Source organism: Dromiciops gliroides, chromosome 1 (assembly GCF_019393635.1).
Source record: "Dromiciops gliroides isolate mDroGli1 chromosome 1, mDroGli1.pri, whole genome shotgun sequence".
NCBI classification, from domain to species: domain Eukaryota; kingdom Metazoa; phylum Chordata; class Mammalia; order Microbiotheria; family Microbiotheriidae; genus Dromiciops; species Dromiciops gliroides.
The window spans coordinates 74,530,666-74,544,921 of record NC_057861.1 but is presented as its reverse complement, the minus strand read 5'-3'; the positions used below and the strand labels follow the sequence as shown (position 1 = coordinate 74,544,921).

The window sequence follows — 14,256 nt, the reverse complement described above, 5'->3', positions numbered from 1 at the left end:
TCACCTAAGAAAACCTTCATGTTCTCCTTCCTATTCCCTGGAATTCTGCATCCAGTTGGGTATAACTTTACCTTTCTCTTTTTCCATTCCCTTTCCTTCTTTCCTCAGATATTTGTAAAGACTCGTCAGACAGCCATTTTGCTTTCTTGCTCTTCTTTTCTTTCAGATGTTTTTTGTTGCTGACTCTTACACCATATTGTAATCTTTGTTCATAGTACTTCAGGCCCTCTGTCTACCAGATATAATCCTTTAAATCTATTCTCTTCCATTTCATACACATAAGAGATGCTATTTAGGTCATACTTATGTGATCTGATGGTTTTCCCCACTTTAAGTCTGAATTTTCCAATAAGAAGCTCATAATCTGATCCACAGTCAGCTCCCAGTCTTGTTTTGTTTTGTTTTGTTTTGTTTTAGTGAGGCAGTTGGGGTTAAGTGACTTGCCCAGGGTCACACAGCTAGTAAGTATTAAGTGTCTGAGGCCGGATTTGAACTCAGGTACTCCTGACTCCATGGCCGGTGCTTTATCCACTGTGCCACCTAGCTGCACCCCCAGTCTTGTTTTAACTGACTGTATAGAGCTTCTCCATCTTTGACTACAAAATATATAATCAATCTGATTTCAATATTAGCTATCTGGTGATATCCATATGTAGGGTCACCTTTTGGATTATTGAAAAGGGGTGTTTGCTACTGTATCCCAAAGAGGACCTACATGTACAAAAAATATTTATAGAAGCTCTTTTTGTGGTGGCAAAAAATTGTAAATTGAGGTAATATCCATCAAATGGGGAATGACTGAACAAGTTGTAGTATATGAATGTAATGGAATACTATTGTGCTACAAAAAATAATGATCTGGGGGGGGGGGGCAGCTAGGTGGCACAGTGGATAAAGCACCAGCCCTGGATTCAGGAGGACCTGAGTTCAAATCCAGCCTCAGACACTTGATACTTACTAGGTGTGTGACCTTGAGCAAGTCACATAACCCTCATTGCCCCCCCACCAAAAATAATTTTTTTTTATTTAAAATTTTTAAAAAACGAAATAATGAGCTGGCAGATTTCAGAAAACCTTGGAAAGACTTATATGAACTGATGCTAGTGAAGTGAGCAGAACCAGGAGAACTCTGTATACAGCAACAGTAACATTGTGTGATGATCAACTATGACTGATTTAGCTCTTCTCAGTAATACAATGATTCAAGACAATTCCAAATGATTCCTGATGGAAAATTCTATTCACATTCAGAGAGAGGACTGGTGAAGTCTGAATGCAAATTGAAGCATATTTTTTTCACGTTTTTTGTTTTTTCCATTTTTTTCTTTTGTTTTGTCCCTTCTTTCACAACATGACTAATGTGGAAATATGTTTTTGTGGTAAAAATTATTTGTGGTAAAGATTAATATTGCAGTTTTTAGCTGACTCATTTGGGAGGGGCCACACCTGGCCCACCCTGAGGTTAGGTATGCTACTGAGGTCAGAAAGAGAACTCTCCATAGGCAGTTTTTGAAGGACCTCCCCTTTTGGGGGAAGAAATATTGAAGACTCCCTGAAGGGAGGTGGAGGGTTCTTCCAGAATGCTAGGCTTCTTCCAGAACACTAGCTGTCTCGATCAGACCTCTGGCCTTCTGGTGGTGGCGTGAGTTCCCTTGCTCTTGGGCTGTCCAGCTGAGTTAATTACAGTGAATTAATTATGGAAAACCCTAAATTCCTTTGAACTAGCTTAATTGGAAATGGTCTAGAGTTTAAATGGTTTAGAGTTAAGAGTATCTGTATTTCTATTTCTATTTTCCTATTTCCTTATCTTTGATTTTTATTAGTTTTACCTTTGTTATTTAATTAATTCCCAAGTAATAAAATCTGATCCTTTTGTGAATTAAAGCTTAAATGCTCCTTTCTTATAGGCCTGGGAGAAATATCTAAAAAGGGCAGTTCAGAGGGGAGGGTGAACCTAAAAGGTCCCTCATATTTCCAGGACCCCAGTATTAAGGCAAGTCCCCCAAATAATGCTCCATATATCAAATTTTGGCCCTCACATTTTACATGATTGCATGTGTATAGCCTATATTGTATTGCTTCCTGTATTGAGGAGGGGGGAAAGGAAAGAGGGAGGGAGAAAAATTTAGAACCCAAATTCTTTCAAAAAATTAATGTTGAAAATATCTTTACATGTAATTATAAAAACTAAAATACTATTAAATGAAAGAAAAGAAAAAGTATCTCCTATGACCAGAAAGTTATCTTGAGAAAAATCTATTAGTCTCATTTTATAACCCGAGGCAAAATTTACTTGTTATTCCAATTATCTTTTTTTTTTTGCATGTCCTTGGCTTCACTTTTTTTTTTAATGTATGAGGTATTTTATTTTTTCCGTTACATGTAAAGATAGTTCTCAACTTTTGTTTATACATGCTTTACAATTTCAGATTTTTCTCCCTCCCTCCCCTCCCTCCCCCCTCCCCTAGACAGCAGGTAATCTGATATAGGTTATATCTATATATCTCTATACATATACATATAGATATATATATACACACACACATATATATATACACATAATAACATTAATCCTATTTCTGCATTAATCCTGTTACAAGAGAAAGAATCAGAGCAGTGATGCAAAACCTCAAAATAGAAAAAAAAAAACAACAGCACCCAAAACAAAAGAAATAATATGGTTCAATCAGCATCTATACTCCACAGTTCTTTCTTTCTTTTTTTTTCTTGTTGTTGGAGATCCTCTTCTATCATGAGTTCCCTGGAACTCTTCTGTACCATTGCATTGCCTTCTGGTTCTGCTCATCTCATTCATCATCAGCTCACGTAACACCCTCCAAGTTTCTCTGAACTCTTCCTGCTCATCATTTCTTACTCCAATTATCTTTTCATATCCTACTTTAGCATTCCAATCACCTATGATGAATGTGACATCTTTTTTTAGTGTTATTTCTAGAATATATTATAAGTCTTCATAGAACTGATCAACTTGGCTCTCTTTGGCATCAATTGTTGGAGCATAGACTTGTATTATTTGTCCTTCATTCTTGAAGAGGACCATGACATCAAACAGTGATGTCATAGCTTACAATGAACTGCATTTAAGTGGAAGAAGATTGTGCAAAGTCACTAGCCTCACTTTATCCTGCAGTGCCATCTGGTTCCAGTGGCAAGATATAGATAAAGACAAATGGAGATGGCCCCAGATGCAGTGGGAGACCTTGGCCTTTTAAGCTAAAGCCTTTCAGAGGACACAGTTTGCCTGAGTCAACATCTACTCAGTGATTAAGGCTATGTAAGAAGTGAGATTTGTAATACTGTGATGTTGAAGGGTTTGCCTTGGATTTGAGCAGATTTCATTCTAAAATTTTTGAGATCATACCCCAGTACTGTTTTTCTTACCCATTTATTAACTGTTTTTAAAAATTTTTATTGACTATGCCAGTCTCATGATGGCAAGCATGCCTGGGTTCTGGATAATAGACAATGTTCTCACACTTTCCCAATCACCAATGGAATGAAAGAAAGCTGTGTGCTTGCTCCCATGCTCTCTAGCATGATGTTTTCAGCATTTTTGTCAGGTATTTTCAACAAGTATGAAAACAATATCAAGGTCAGCTATTGTACTGACTATAAATTATTTAACTTGAAAAGACTATAAGCCAAGACTAAAGTGGAGGGAGAGTTGGTGCATGATTTTTTTTGTTCACAGATAATTTTACTCTCAATGCAGCCTCTGAAGCTGAGATGGAACAAAGTATGAATCAATTCTCTGTTGCTTATGCTAATTTTAGCCTAGCAATTAACACCAAGAAAACACAGGTTCTCTACCAACCAGGACCACATCATTCATATTTAGAACCACCAGTTATCAAAAAAATGGAAAAATATTGAATGCTGTGGATAAGTTCACTTACCTTGGCAGTATATTTTCCAGGGATGTACACATAGATAATGAAGCTGATGCACACATTTCCAGAGCTAGCTAGTGTTTGGGAGGCTCTGAAGGAAAGTGTGGGGGAGAAGAGATATTAGACTACCTACCAAGCTGAATGTTTGAGCCATTGTACTGACTTCATTGTTGTATTTATGTGAAACCTACATACAACATGCCAGGAAATTTAATTGCTTCCATTTCAATTTGTCTTAGGAAGATCTAGTCTAATTCACATATGAAAAAGAGTCCTTTACTCAACATACCTGACAAATAGACATCAAGCCTTTATTTGAAGAATGTCCCTTGAGAAGTACCTACTACCTCCCAAGGCAGAGCACTTTCCAATAATTCTAATCATTAGGATGTCTTCCTCAAATAAAGCATAAATTTGAATCTTTGCAATGTTCATTCATTGCTCCTAAGACAGCATTCTGAGGCCAAGCTAAATTAATGTCACTCTTCTTCCACAAAATAGTCCTTTAGTTAGTAGGAGACCATGATCATGTTCATCCTTGGTCTTCTTCCTCCAGAATAAAGCATCATCTGTTCTATCAGCTGATTTTCATATGGCATCACCCTATGTTGTCTCCATTTCCCTCCTCTAGAAGCTCTTCAGTTTATTAATGTCCTTCAAAATATGTAGGGCCCAGAAGTGAACACAAAATTTTAGATGTGGCCTGACAAGCGAAGAATAGGGAGGAACTGTCACCTCCTTATTCCTTAAATAAGCATCCCAAGGCTATATTAGCTTTTGGGGCTCCCAACTCACACTTCTGACTCATAAAAGTTTCAATCCACCAAAATATTCATAACTGTCTAACTGTATGTCACATATCTTGTGCTTTTTTCTTCTATTTTCTTCCATAAGTTTTGCCTCCCCTCTCTAAGATAGCATTAGCTATTCTGTGTTCTATCTTGTACTGTAAAGGTTATTCCAAGTATATTTATTAGCATCTAAGTTAAGCAGACTGCAATCTTGAGATAAGTACTACCTCCAATGTCACCAACTATATATCATCATTAGATTAATTATGAGGAATACCCATCATAAGTTTCTCCCCTCAAAAAAAATTTAATAAAATAAAAAATAAAAAATTTCTCCCCAGATAGCAGGTGGTTAAGTCTAAGACTTCTGGGAGCCTTGGATGTGTGCCAAGATCAAGTTGCCCCAATGAGGCAACCATGACCAATCATTAACATGGTAAAAGCTCTCCATGGCTTAGATATATGTATTCTAGCCAATTAGCACTCAGAAAAAAACTGCCCAGTCATACACTGCCTAACCAATTTGTACTCTTAAATATTCAAGAACACTTAAAGAGTGGGGTCCTCATTGGTGAGGGTTAACATCAAAATCAGGGTTTCTTCTCTATAAAAGTGGTAACAACCCAGCCTCATATGACATTACTGTCTAAGTGATTACTTCCCCTCATGTAAAACAAGTGGTTATATTCATGTGGAGAAGGCTAGCAAAGTTGTAAGTCATCATGGAAAAGACAAATTAAGAGAACCCTGGAAAGATTTTTATAAACTGATGATTACTGAAGTAAGCAGAACCAGGAGAACAATTAATCTAATAACCAAGTAATAGGAAAAGCATGTGTTGGGCCTCTAATCAGGAAAAACTGAGTTCAAATACAGCCTCAGACACTTAGTAGCTGTGTGATCCTGGGCAAGTAATTTAACCCCTATTTGTCTCAGTTCCTCAGCCGTAAAATGGGGACACAGTAAAGAAAGAAATGGCAAATCACTCTGGTATCTTTGCCAAGAAAACCCCATGGACAGTTCTATGGGGTCATAAAGAGTCAGACACAACTGAATGACTCAACAACAATGACAACAATAACAACAGTAACAATAACAACAACAGCAACATGAAGGAGAAGACTGGTACTTAACCAGAAGAAATTCTACAAGCCTGAAAGAGTGATGACTTCATCTGAAAATACCCAAGGTAGCTCTAGGAAGCACTGACACTCCTATCTACCTGAGATCCAATTGGTTATAATTATTTTCAGCAATAATTCATATCCTTTGTAACGATTGGAATAACGCCACCTGCTGGATACTTACTGTAGAAGAGTTCTGCCCATGAAGGGAAGGTCTTTGAGGGCAAGACCAGGAGTCTTTTCTTCAGGAGTCAGGAAGTGACGCGGACTAGTGGGAGGAGGAAGGAAGAGACTGGCGCTCAGTCTGGGGCTCTTTCCTCTGGACTCTGGTGGAGAGCGGAGCTAGAAATGTGCTCTCCCTTTTAATAGATAGGAATCTAGGCCTTTTTCTCTCTCTTTACCAAATTCTTATTCTCCTTAATAAATGCTTAAAAGTCTAACTCTTGCTAAAGCTTATAATTTATTGGCGACCACTCATTAGATATTTTAGATAGTTTAGCTAGAATTTTAGCCCTTAACAGATGGCTGACCACGAAGAGGAAAGCTAAACCTCAGTCTTCTGATCTTCTGGTTGGGTAAGAAATTTCCCCTCCCTCTCCCTTTAACTGCTAAGTACTGGTGTACTGGCTGTGTTTTCCTTTAAATTTTTTCAAATGGACCTTTTAAACTCCCTAATTATCCTATTTTTGATTTTAGTCTGTTTAACCAGACAAATGGGAGATAAGATCATGTTAATGCTTTGTTTTTGTGGATTTTCTATTTTTCTTTTTATTTTTGTTAGAAGAGCCAGCAATGTACTCCCACAAAGAATTATCTCCCCCTCTCCCAACCATGCTTTTTCAGAGAAACCTGAAGAGATTCCTGCAGCTTTTCCCAGTTCTAACACTAATTGTTGCTCTAATTTTGCATGCCTGGAGGCAATGACCCACCCTCTAGAAGCTTTTAATCCCCTAGCACCTGGAGGCAAAGTGGGGGAAGAGGAATCCAGGCCTGAGTTCAAAATCAAGTCTGATTCAAATTGCTCTGGTCCCTCCCCTCCTCTCCAGACCCCACCCTCTACTCCTCCTATGGCCAAGCCCATAGCTTCCCCTGCCTGGGAAGTCCAGAGATCTGATGCGCATGCTCAACTTTTTCTACCTGCATTTGCAGCTTCAGGCTCAGCCCTTCCCCGGCCTGGCTGTGCTTTTGAGACAACTTTAGAAAACCCTTTAAATTCCAGATATGCTCGATTTGTTCATAATTTTGCTAACCTGCTTTTGTCTTTAATTAGTAATCTTATAAAGCGTTTGTATGGTGAAAAGCCCGACAGACAATATAGAGGGGTTAAAGAAGAAAAACTTAAGCTGAATAAGAATGACAATCATCACCATAGTTCAAGACTCCGCTTCTTTTGCCATGGAAGGGTACATATTTTACAGAAATGTAGAAGTAAGCAGCAAGGTATTGATATGAGTATTGGGGATTTTAGATATCAGAATCAAAAGTGTTCTGAATTCACTCAGAGTAATAGTATCAGTTCAGAGGTTACATAGGATTTCTATGCTATTACATTTTGAAATTAATGGTATGGGTTTATTTTCATAGAGATTTTCATGCTTTTGAGATTGTGTCTTATACTTAGTTTCTAAAACAAGGAGAATATTTGTAAAGCTTTTTATAGTCATATGATCAAGTTTATATTTTATAATACTCTTATTAATATTAAGTTCATATTCATTTAGATTTCCCTAGTTTGAATTTCATTGTCTTTTATTGTTCCATGTGTATTTTTTTCTATTTATTCATCTCTAATTTTGAAACATTGCAAGATGGTTTTGATTTCATAATACAATGTTAATTCTAGGAGTATTGTGCTCCCATATTCTGAGTTGTTTGTTTTTGTTATTTTTTCTCAACTGATTATTTGATCAAACTCTTTAAAGCATTTCCTTGGCAAATTGGTTGCCATGGCAAGTGTAAATTGATTCTAGAAGTATTATTTTTGATAAGCATATTTTAAAAAAAAAAGAGGGGAATGTTTGTAAAAGTTTTCTTTTTTCAAAAAAAGTTTTCTTTAGGATTGTGTTGTGCTTTAACTTGTATTTAAATATGTTCAGATTTTTCAAAAAGTAATTGTATACTAAGTTTAAAAAAAGGGGTATTATTTGAAATTGTTGCATAATTATATATTGTGTTCTGAGTCAAGATGTATTCACATTTTTTGCAATCATTTATTATCCTCAATTTTTAAATCCATATGAGACTTGGATTATGGGAACTTATCATTTAAGACACTAATTACCTTTATTCTGAGTTATCAGATGCCAGTTGGCCAAGGTGCCATCCAATCACAAGAGGAATACATGCAAGAGCAGACACTGAACTGTCACATGAGGGGAGACATGCATGAAGTCAAGGTATGGCCGAGAGAACGGCTTTTGACAAATGTTGAGGTTGGATTCTCTTGGTTTAATATTTTATTTTATTTTTCCCCACAATATTGTACAGATGGCTGGAAGTATTGATCCCACCCATCTCACTTCTACACCTGGCTTCTATGCTCCCTCCTATATGCCTGATGCCATGGACATCTTAATCCCATGGATCTGATTAAGTCTGACTCAGTTTCCTCCAATATGTTCGTTGGCATGGACGTATATTCCATCCACCTATTTTAAGCCTGGCATACTGTATGGGCAGTATATATTGCTCAAGTGTGGGAATGCTCATATCCCATCATTTCTCTGTTCTTTTATGGTAACCACTGTAACGATTGGAATGACGCCACCTGCTGGATACTTACTGTAGAAGAGTTCTGCCCATGAAGGGAAGGTCTTTGAGGGCAAGACCAGGAGTCTTTTCTTCAGGAGTCAGGAAGTGACGCGGACTAGTGGGAGGAGGAAGGAAGAGACTGGCGCTCAGTCTCGCGCTCTTTCCTCTGGACTCTGGTGGAGAGCGGAGCTAGAAATGTGCTCTCCCTTTAATAGATAGGAATCTAGGCCTTTCTCTCTCTCTTTACCAAATTCTTATTCTCCTTAATAAATGCTTAAAAGTTTAACTCTTGCTAAAGCTTATAATTTATTGGCGACCACTCATTAGATATTTTAGACAGTTTAGCTAGAATTTTAACCCTTAACACCCCCATAATTATCTCAGGTGTCATGATAAATAACAGTGTTGAATTTGGCCTTGACACCTGTTACCAATTATATTAGATTTTCTAATTTCTCATAATGGCATGAGGATAATTAGGCAGATGATGCAAAAAGTGATGAAACAAAGATAAAAATTATTTTTAAAAATTAATATCGCAGCAATTGTCTTCTCAAATACCCTCCATAAGGGGGGACTATAGTAATATTATAATTTTAAAGAATGGTTCAATTTTTGTTTTATTATATGTTTCATGTGTAACAACTAAGATTCTGAATTCCCTTAGACATGTTTTTGAGAACTTTCATTGTTTGATTTGATTATTGACAAAGCTATTTTAAAGTTGTGTTAAGCTCAATTTTGTAGGAAATTTTCCTGGCTGATTACCAGCATCCACACATCAACCCCTGAAAAGACTTCCATTCCACGACTACACCTAGAGGACATCTGAGAAAAGACTTTCAGAGACTTTAAATGAACAGTTTTGATTTGTTGTTTTTTTTTCTCTTTCTGTTATAATATACACCATCTGTAACATGTATTCTCTGCAGAGGCCCTCCCTTTGCAAGACTAATGTCAAAGCATCGGTTCATGAGGACAAAAAAAAAAAAAATCGCCCCTCTGAACAAAACTTTCCTCTCTTCCTTTTCTATATTGTTGTTCACATATTATTAGTTAGCAATAGTTATTATATTCTTTTTACTGTTCCGTCAAGGAAACATTTTGTTTCTTGAGGAACAACAGGGGGGACTGTAACGATTGGAATAACGCCACCTGCTGGATACTTATTGTAGAAGAGTTCTGCCCATGAAGGGAAGGTCTTTGAGGGCAAGACCAGGAGTCTTTTCTTCAGGAGTCAGGAAGTGACGCGGACTAGTGGGAGGAGGAAGGAAGAGACTGGCGCTCAGTCTGGGGCTCTTTCCTCTGGACTCTGGTGGAGAGCGGAGCTAGAAATGTGCTCTCCCTTTAATAGATAGGAATCTAGGCCTTTTTCTCTCTCTTTACCAAATTCTTATTCTCCTTAATAAATGCTTAAAAGTCTAACTCTTGCTAAAGCTTATAATTTATTGGCGACCACTCATTAGATATTTTAGATAGTTTAGCTAGAATTTTAGCCCTTAACACCTTCAAGAAATCTCACTTTAGAGATGAGTTACATGTATATTAGATTTTGTTTTCATCATTTAGTGGTAAGTGAGTAAAGATTACCATATAACAATTCATTTAGCGAGCATTAGATAATCAATGCTGGAGAGTGGGTAAGAGAGCCTGATCACCTACGCAACCATTAGAACTAGCCCCACAAATCTAGAATAGCGTGCCCCACTTTCGAATCCTTCTATTACCAGTCCCTGATTCCACTGTGTTTGTGAAACAGTGTTTCTGATAAAGGCCTCATTTCTTTTTTTTTTTAATTTTTGTTTTTTAAGTGAGGCAATTGGGGTTAAGTGACTTGCCCAGTGTCACACAGCTAGTAAGTGTTAAGTGTCTGAGGCCGGATTTGAACTCAGGTACTCCTGACTCCAAGGCCGGTGCTCTATCCACTGCACCACCTAGCTGCCCCAAGGCCTCATTTCTAAACTATATAGGGAAATAAATCAAATTCATAAGAATTCAAGTTATTCCCCAACTGAGAAATGGTCAAAGGATATGAACAGGCAGCTTTCAGAAGAAGAAATCAAAGCTATCTGTTTCCATATGAAAAAATGCTTTAAATCACTATTGATTAGAGAAATGCAAATTAAAAGAACTCTGAGGTACCACCTCACATCTATCAGATTGACTAATGTGACAAAAAAGGAAAATAATAAATGTTGGAGAAGCTGTGGAAAAATTGGAACACTAATGCATTGTTGGTGGAGTTGTGAATTGATCCAACCATTCTGGAGAGCAATTTGGAACTGTGCCCAAAGGGCTATGGGACTGTAAGACCCAGTAATACCACTACTAGGTCTTTTTCCCAAAGAAATCATAGAAAAGGGAAAAGAACCCAAATGTACAAAAATATTTATAGCAGCTCTCTTTGTGGGGGCAAAGAATTGGACATTGAGGGAATGCTCATCAATTGGGGAATGGCTGAACAAGTTGTGGTATGTGAATGTAATGGAATACTATTGTGCTGTTTGAAATAATGAACAGGCAGATTTCAGAAAAACCTGGAAAGACTTAAGTGGACTGATGCTGAGTGAAGTGAGCAGAACCAGAAGAAAATTGTACATAGTAACAGCAACATTTTGTGATGGTCAACTGTGATAAATTTGTCTCTTCTCAGCAGTGCAATGACTCAAGAACATTCCAAAGAACTCATAATGAAAAATGTTCTCCTCATCCAGAAAAAAAAGAACTGTGGATTCTGAATGCAAATTGAACCATACTGTTCCTAATTTTTCGTTGTTGTTTTTTTGCTCTTTTTTGAGGTTTTTCCCTATTGTTCTGATTCTTTATTCACAACATGACAAATGCAGAAATATGTTTAATGTGATTGTACATATATAGCCTATATCAAATTTCTTTATGACTTGGGGAGGAGAGAAGAAAGGGAGAGTGGGAAAAAATTTGGAACTAAAAATTTTATGAAAAATGTTGAAAACTATTTTTACATGTAACTGGAAAATAATGAAATACCTTTATGATTAAAAAAATAACTCATCTAGAAAAATAGAAGAAGGTATGGATTGAAAAAAATGTTTTGTCAAATTTCTTGGATAAAAATCTAATGTCCTAAATCTAGAGAATTAATATGCATTTATAAGTCTAAAAGTCAATAACCATATTAAAATATTCCAAATAATACAATAAATTCAGATTGAAACAACTCTGAAGAATCACTTTATACATATCAAGTTTACAGATAAAGGATATAAATATTCCATGTTGGAGGGACTATAGGAAGATAGATAGACAGATGCACTCTTGTAGAGGTATGAATTGGTCCAATAATTCTCATTGGGAAAACCAAGTGAAAAAAGTTGCTTTCATCTAACAAAGCCATTTCTGTGCTTATACTGTAAGAAAATCAGTGACAGAATGGCCCCATCCATGCCAAAATATTCAAAGAAAACTTATTAGAGAAGAAGCAAAAAAGATGGAGACATAGTACATGCCTAGCAAATTGGGAATGGCTGAACAAATGACATCATATGAATGTACTGAAATATTGTTGCATCACAAGGAACAATGAATATGAAAAATTCAGAAAACCATAAGAAAACTTGCATGAATTGATTCAGAGTGAAGAAAGCAGATAAAAAGGAAAAATATTTGCAACAGCTACAATGATATAAAGACAGCCCAGAAAGACAACCAAATTTAGGGGAACCACAATGGCCAGTATTGTTTCTGAATGAAAGTAATAAAATCACACTCATTTTATTTTGAGAAATGATAATTTCTCATGGAATTACTTTTAAGAGCTGACTGAGAAGCTTGGGTCTTACCCTCTGAAAAGCAGCTATTTTAAATTTATGGGCAGGGGCAGCTAGGTGGCACAGTGGATAGAGCACGGGCCCTGGAGTCAGGAGGACCTGAGTTCAAATCTGGCCTTGGATACTTGACACTTACTAGCTGTGTGACCCTGGGCAAGTCACTTAACCCCCATTGCCCTGCAAAAAAAAAAAAAATGAATGTACAACTGTCTCCCTGACCTTGGTACACTCTTAATCCTGTTCCTAACTCTCCATCAAGGCCCTTCTTTTCCAGCTTTTCCTGAGTGAACTGCCCTACATGGAATAGCACAGCTATCTTTTTGCAACTACAATTGCCAAAAGTTACCAATAACTAACTTGGGGGAACTGGGTCTTCACATAGGGCCTCCACAGAATGTGGAAATCTTTGGTAAGAAATCAGGAGCTAGATGGGGCTTAGTCACATTGGAACCTCAGAGCTGCAGGGAGCATATATCCCTGGGAACTCCTCCTTGTGGATCTGAGGGTGGGCTATTTCTTGCTTTGTGTACTCCCTGGGTGAGTCTTACACAACTTGATGGGCTGTGGAGCTGCCCATGGTCCTGAGCAGAGAGAACAGTAAAGAGCCTTGGTGATGTTAGTAACAGGGTTTCTGAAAGCTATCTCCTCCTCCTCAGGCTATGTCAGGGTAAAACATTTGGGGAACTCTGTTGGTCAGAATTTCCCTGAGGTCTTACAGACCAACAGTAGTCATGCACTGGCCTATATGGGATTGGGGAGTAGGTGGGAGGGAGAGCAGAAGGGTAAGTGGCCCAACATGGGAAGAGCAGCATTTTAGTGTCCAGTGCTGCTTACTGGATCTGTGATTCCAGATAAGTCTCTTCTTCTTACTAAATCTATCCTTAAATGGTAATTTAAGGAAATATCCTTAAAATGGGAATGCTTAGACTTGTGTCCTCTACTTCACAAAGTTATTTTAAGCAAAGCTTCCAGAAGGAGAGGCCCAATCAGAAGTCTCCAGACTTTGAGCTCCCCAGGGGCAGAGACCAATTCTGCTCTTTTTATGCAACCCCCAGAGCAGGGCCTGGGCTTATTCCTCTACCAGTTGCAGGGATAGACTCATAATGGGAGTGGAGAAAAAATATGTGCATCAGGACAGGATTTGGATTAGTATCCAACCTGAATGTAGACATTATTCACCCCAATTTAAGTCTATATTTGGCCTTCAGATCCTGGCCCTAGAAAATGTGGCTACCTTCCACTCACCTTTAGGAAAGAGGCAATAGATGATCAGGACATGAAATAAGTACAAGATAATAACTAGAGTCACTGGGGGTATGGAAAGGCAGTGAAAGCTGGAAAAGAAGCCCTTTTCTCTTTGAAAGACACAGACATGGATTTCCAGAGTGGAGCCAAGATGGCAGAAGAAAGGCAATAAGCTTTTGGAACTCACAACACAATCACTCCAAAAAACCTCCAAATAATGCCATAGGACAATTCCTGGAGCAGCAAAACCCACAAAAGTACATGCTGAGATCATTTTCCATCCAAAGACAGCTTATAATGTCTGCAGGAGGGAGCTGCTGTGCTGAGGCAGGAGTGGAGCCCAACTCCACAGTCACACTGACATAGATCCAGTCACAGACAGGCCAAGTCAGGTAAAGAGACCTTAAGAGCCTCTGAATCAGCTGCAGCAACAGTGTCATCTGGAACTAAACTCACAATCTGGTGAGAGGGCTGAGCCCTTGGCAGGGGGGAGATTACCTAGCTGCCCCATGATGACTGAAGCATGCTATTTTGTGCTTTCTTTTTTTACTTGAGTCTTTTAATGTAAAATGACTAATGTGGTAATGTTTTACATAATTACACATGCATAAACTCTATTAATTACTTG

General features: G+C 37.8%; 1 protein-coding gene across 1 annotated transcript in view; it reads right to left on the bottom strand.

The window, feature by feature from the left end:
- LOC122735176 (immunoglobulin gamma-1 heavy chain-like) overlaps positions 1 to 14,256 on the bottom strand; it is a 61,755-nt gene that overhangs the window by 46,491 nt on the left and 1,008 nt on the right. The gene's annotated exons all lie outside the window — the stretch shown is intronic.